Genomic DNA, 6000 nt, shown 5'->3' on the forward strand with positions numbered 1-6000 from the left:
CATTCCCAATATTTGCCTACTCAGTCAAGTCTGACAGTTATGAAAACTGTCTAAAAAGAGCAACCAATCAAACAGTGCAATTTTCATATTTCAAAAGAGCAATAAGAATTTAAAACTGTGCTGTAATAGACTGTTTCTTTTCGCATGTTTCATAACTTCCCCACAAAGGTTTGATATAGGCTTTCCATGGTTTGATATAAAGTTTTGACCAACATCTGGCCGCAGTGTTTTAGCTGATAAATGCAATGAAAGATCAGTATGGAGTTCCAAGCAACCAGAGTTTAGGGTGGTCTAAACTCACCTGAAGGCCAAAACTGAACATTTATTTTCACTTTAAAGAGGACCTTTCACTACTCTACAAACTAAAAACTAACTATATCAGTGGGCAGAGCGGCGCCCAGGGGTCCACCTGCACTTACTAGTATGTCTGGCTGGCTATGAGCTGTGTGCTGCGATTGGCAAGCGCTGCAGCAAGGGACACGCCTCATACAAGAAATCACTCCAGTACAGCAGAGGGAGCGCAGACACCGTAGCCTATACCGGGCGAACGGAGCGGCGCCCAGACATACTAGTAAGTGCAGGGGGACCCCTGGGCGCCGCTCTGCCCACTGATATAGTTAGTTTTTAGTTTCCAGAGTAGTGAAAGGTCCTCTTTAATTTATGCCTAGTCCTATGGCAGAAATTTGTAAAATTAAGCATTTAATTTTAAACAACTAAGCAAATACTAAATTTTACAAAGTTATGAAATACTAGAGTTTTTGAGGCTTGTGATGATGCTTTTATGTAGGGCATCACAGATAAAATGATTAATATATGGAATGTGTTTATTTTTGTAACTGCAGTACATCAAATTACCAGTGACCTAGACTTTCTGCAGCCTGAAGGCACACTCTGTACATGAACATTGTGCAGTTCAGTGTTCCGAATGGTATATTGAAAAGATTTTTAGAGTACCAAATAAAAAAAAATAAAAAAAATACATGCAGTGTTAATATTGGGTTGACTGATGCACCTACTTTTAAATATTACTTTATACTAACGCACAAACACTAAGGTCAGTTAGCCAAACCAATCCTACTAGAGACCCTCTTGTAGATCCTAAAACATAACCTTTATTATATCAATTAAAAGAAAATGTATACCAAAAATAATCCTATATATAGTAGGTTTAAAACTATCAGTTAGCCTACAACAGGGATGTCCAACCTGAGGCCCTACAGCTGTTGCAAAACTACAACTCTCAGCATGACCTGATAGCTGTAGGCTGTCTGGGCATGATGGAATGACCCGTCTGGGCATGATGGGCATGACCCGAACATTTTCGTAAAAGTCCGGGTTCGGTGTTCAGCGCTTTCTTGGTGCTTTTTGAAAGGCTGCAAAGCAGCCAATCAACAAGCGTCATACTACTTGCCCCAAGAGGACATCACAGCTATGCCTACTATTGGCATGGCTGTGATTGGCCAGTGCAGCATGTGACCCAGCCTCTATTTAAGCTGGAGTCACGTAGCGCCGCACGTCACTCTGCTCTGATCAGTGTAGGGATAGGATGCAGCTGCTGCTGTTAGGGCCAGATTAGGCAGGGATTTACTTACTGAAGTGATCGATATACAGCTGTGTATCATAGAACCTCTGCAATTCAATTGCTCACTGTTTTAAGGCTGCCCAGAGCGTTTTTCAGTCACTTTTTTCTGGTGTGATCGGCGGCCATTTTGTGTCTTGTGGTGCGCCAGCACAAGCTGCCACCAAGTCCATTTTTAACCATCAATAGTGTGTTTTTTTTTTTTTTGCTATATCCTACAGCAGGGGCTTGGCTGTGCTTGCTATTTTATTGAGGGGTAAAATAAAATTGCCAAAATAGCAGTACCCCAAATCTGGTGTTTCAGCTGTGGCTAGCCAATTGTAATACTGTCTGCTGTCTGCCGAAGCACAGTTTTTGTTCTGGGTTGAATACAATTCCCAACTTAGCAATTCCCTAAATAATTGTTTTCTGCTGTATCAGGCCAAGTTTAAATCTATCCATAAAAGGGTATATTAGATTGAAGGTGCGGATAGGGTCATTCTCAATAACTTCCAACGCTACCGTGTATCACCAAGTCTAATTCTGTCCGTAAACGTATACCTGTCATCCAGGGCCTAAATACTAGGCCTACAATTTATATTCAGCTAAATCTGTCGTTACTGCTGTGCCTGTATTAGTGTAATACGGTACCTAAATAGATAGCCAGATAGTGTTCGGTGCCTGTAAAAAAAGGCCTGAATTTGAATTCAATACATTGGGCCAAAAAATTTTTTTCTTATTGTGGTGAACGGTAACAATGAGGAAAACATCTAGTAACGGACGCGGACATGGTCGTGGTGGTGTTAGTGGACCCTCTGGTGCTGGGAGAGGACGTGGCCGTTCTGCCACAGCCACACGTCCTAGTGAACCAACTACCTCAGGTCCCAGTAGCCGCCAGAATTTACACCGATATTTGGTGGGGCCCAATGCCGTTCTAAGGATGGTAAGGCCTGAGCAGGTACAGGCATTAGTCAATTGGGTGGCTGACAGTGGATCCAGCACGTTCACATTATCTCCCACCCAGTCTTCTGCAGAAAGCGCACAGATGGCGCATGAAAACCAAGCCCATCAGTCTGTCACATCACCCCCATGCATATCAGGGAAACTGTCTGAGCCTCAAGTTATGCAGCAGTCTCTTATGCTGTTTGAAGACTCTGCTGGCAGGGTTTCCCAAGGGCATCCACCTAGCCCTTCCCCAGCGGTGGAAGACATAGAATGCACTAACGCACAACCACTTATGTTTCCTGATGATGAGGACATGGGAATACCACCTCAGCACATCTCCGATTATGACGAAACACAGGTGCCAACTGCTGCGTCTTTCTGCAGTGTGCAGGCTGAACAGGAGGTCAGGGAGGAAGACTGGGTGGAAGACGATGCAGGGGACGATGAGGTCCTAGACCCCACATGGAATGAAGGTCGTGCCACTGACTTTCAGAGTTCGGAGGAAGAGGAGTGAGACAAGGCCAAAAGCGTAGCAAAAGAGGGAGCAGTGGGCAAAAGCAGAACACCTGCCGCCAAGAGAGTCCGTCTGCTACTGGCCACCGCCATCTGGGACCGAGCACCCCAAAGGCAGCTTCAAGGAGTTCCCTGGCGTGGCAGTTCTTCAAACAATGTGCTGACAAGACCCGAGTGGTTTGCACGCTGTGCCATCAGAGCCTGAAGCGAGGCATTAACGTTCTGAACCTTAGCACAACCTGCATGACCAGGCACCTGCATGCAAAGCATGAACTGCAGTGGAGTAAACACCTTAAAAACAAGGAACTCACTCAGGCTCCCCCTGCTACCTCTTCTGCTGCTGCCGCCTCGGCCTCTTCCTCCGCCTTTGGAGGAACGTTGGCACCTGCCGCTCAGCAAACAGAGGCTGTACCACCAAAACCACCACCTCCGTCACCAAGCATCTCAACCATGTCACACGGCAGCGTTCAGCTCTCCATCTCACAAACATTTGAGAGAAAGCGTAAATTCCCACCTAGCCACCCTAGATCCCTGGCCCTGAATGCCAGCATTTCTAAACTACTGGCCTATGAAATGCTGTCATTCAGGCTGGTGGACACAGACAGCTTCAAACAGCTCATGTCGCTTGCTGTCCCACAGTATGTTGTTCCCAGCCACCACTACTTCTCCAAGAGAGCCGTGCCTTCCCTGCACAACCAAGTATCCGATAAAATCAAGTGTGCACTGCGCAACGCCATCTGTGGCAAGGTCCACCTAACCACAGATACGTGGACCAGTAAGCATGGCCAGGGACGCTATATCTCCCTAACTGCACACTGTGTAAATGTAGTGACGGCTGGGCCCCAGGCGGAGAGCTGTTTGGCGCACGTCCTTCCGCCGCCAAGGATCGCAGGGCAACATTCTTTGCCTCCTGTTGCCTCCTCCTCCTACTCGGCTTCCTCCTCCTCTTCTTCCATCTGCTCATCCAGTCAGCCACACACCTTCACCACCAACTTTAGCACAGCCCGGGGTAAACGTCAGCAGGCCATTCTGAAACTCATATGTTTGGTGGACAGGCCCCACACCGCACAGGAGTTGTGGGGGGGTATAGAACAACAGACCGACGAGTGGTTGCTGCCGGTGAGCCTCAAGCCCGGCCTGATGGTGTGCGATAATGGGCAAAATCTCGTTGCAGCTCTGGGACTAGCCGGTTTGACGCACATCCCTTGCCTGGCGCATGTGCTGAATTTGGTGGTGCAGAAGTTCATTCACAACTACCCCGACATGTCAGAGCTGCTGCATAAAGTGCGGGCCGTCTGTGCGCGCTTCCGGCGTTCACATCCTGCCGCTGCTCGCCTGTCTGCGCTACAGCGTAACTTCAGCCTTCCCGCTCACCGCCTCATATGCGACGTGCCCACCAGGTGGAACTCCACCTTGCACATGCTGGACAGACTGTGCGAGCAGCAGCAGGTCATAGTGGATTTTCAGCTGCAGCACGCATGGGTCAGTCGCACTGCGGAACAGCACCACTTCACCACCAATGACTGGGCCTCCATGCGAGACCTGTGTGCCCTGTTGCGCTGTTTCGAGTACTCCACCAACATGGCCAGTGGCGATGACGCCATTATCAGCGTTACAATACCACTTCTATGCCTCCTTGAGAAAACACTTAGGGCGATGATGGAAGAGGAGGTGGCCCAGGAGGAGGAGGAGGATGAAGAGGGGTCATTTTTAGCACTTTCAGGCCAGTCTCTTCGAAGTGACTCAGAGGGAGGTTTTTTGCAACAGCAGAGGCCAGGTACAAATGTGGCCAGCCAGGGCCCACTACTGGAGGATGAGGATGAGGAGGAGGTGGAGGAGGATGAGGATGAAGCATGTTCACAGCGGGGTGGCACCCAACGCAGCTCGGGCCCATCACTTGTGCGTGGCTGGGGGGAAATGCAGGACGATGACGATACGCCTCCCACAGAAGACAGCTTGTCCTTACCTCTGGGCAGCCTGGCACACATGAGCGACTACATGCTGCAGTGACTGCACAACGACAGCAGAGTTGCCCACATTTTAACGTGTGCGGACTACTGGGTTGCCACCCTGCTGGAACCCCGGTACAAAAGAAAATGTGCCCACGCACTGGAGCGTGATAGGAAGATGCGCGAGTACAAGCGCACATTGGTAGACGCGCTACTGAGAGCATTCCCAAATGTCACAGGGGAACAAGTGGAAGCACAAGGCGAAGGCAGAGGAGGAGCAAGAGGTCGCCAACGCAGCTGTGTCACGGCCAGCTCCTCTGAGGGCAGGGTTAGCATGGCAGAGATGTGGAAAAGTTTTGTCACCACGCCACAGCTAACTGCACCACCACCTGATACGGAACGTGTTAGCAGGAGGCAACATTTCACTAACATGGTGGAACAGTACGTGTGCACACCCCTCCACGTACTGACTGATGTTTCGGCCCCATTCAACTTCTGGGTCTCCAAATTGCCCACGTGGCCAGAGCTAGCCTTTTATGCCTTGGAGGTGCTGGCCTGCCCGGCGGCCAGCGTTTTGTCTGAACGTGTATTCAGCACGGCAGGGGGCGTCATTACAGACAAACGCAGCCGCCTGTCTACAGCCAATGTGGACAAGCTGACGTTCATAAAAATGAACCAGGCATGGATCCCACAGGACCTGTCCATCCCTTGTGCAGATTAGACATTTATAACTACCTCTCCTTAACCATATATTATTGTACTCCAGGGCACTTCCTCATTCAATCCTTTTTTTATTTTCATTTTACCATTATATTGCGGGGCAACCCAAAGTTGAATGAACCTCTCCTCTGTCTGTGTGCCGGGGCCTAAAAATATCTGACAGTGGCCTGTTCCAGTGTTGGGTGACATGAAGCATGATTCTCTGCTATGACATGAAGCCTGATTCTCTGCTATGGGACCTCTCTCCTCTGTCTGGGCCTAAATATCTGACAATGGCCTGTTCCAGTGGTGGGTGACGTGATGCCTGATTCTCTG

The 6000-nt window shown here is 49.2% G+C and overlaps 1 protein-coding gene across 1 annotated transcript in view; it reads right to left on the reverse strand.

Annotated features, from left to right (window-relative positions):
- Positions 1–6000, reverse strand: part of OCA2 (OCA2 melanosomal transmembrane protein) — a 483235-nt gene that overhangs the window by 65100 nt on the left and 412135 nt on the right. The gene's annotated exons all lie outside the window — the stretch shown is intronic.

The sequence above is a fragment of the Bufo bufo genome, chromosome 3 (genome assembly GCF_905171765.1).
Source record: "Bufo bufo chromosome 3, aBufBuf1.1, whole genome shotgun sequence".
Taxonomy (NCBI): domain Eukaryota; kingdom Metazoa; phylum Chordata; class Amphibia; order Anura; family Bufonidae; genus Bufo; species Bufo bufo.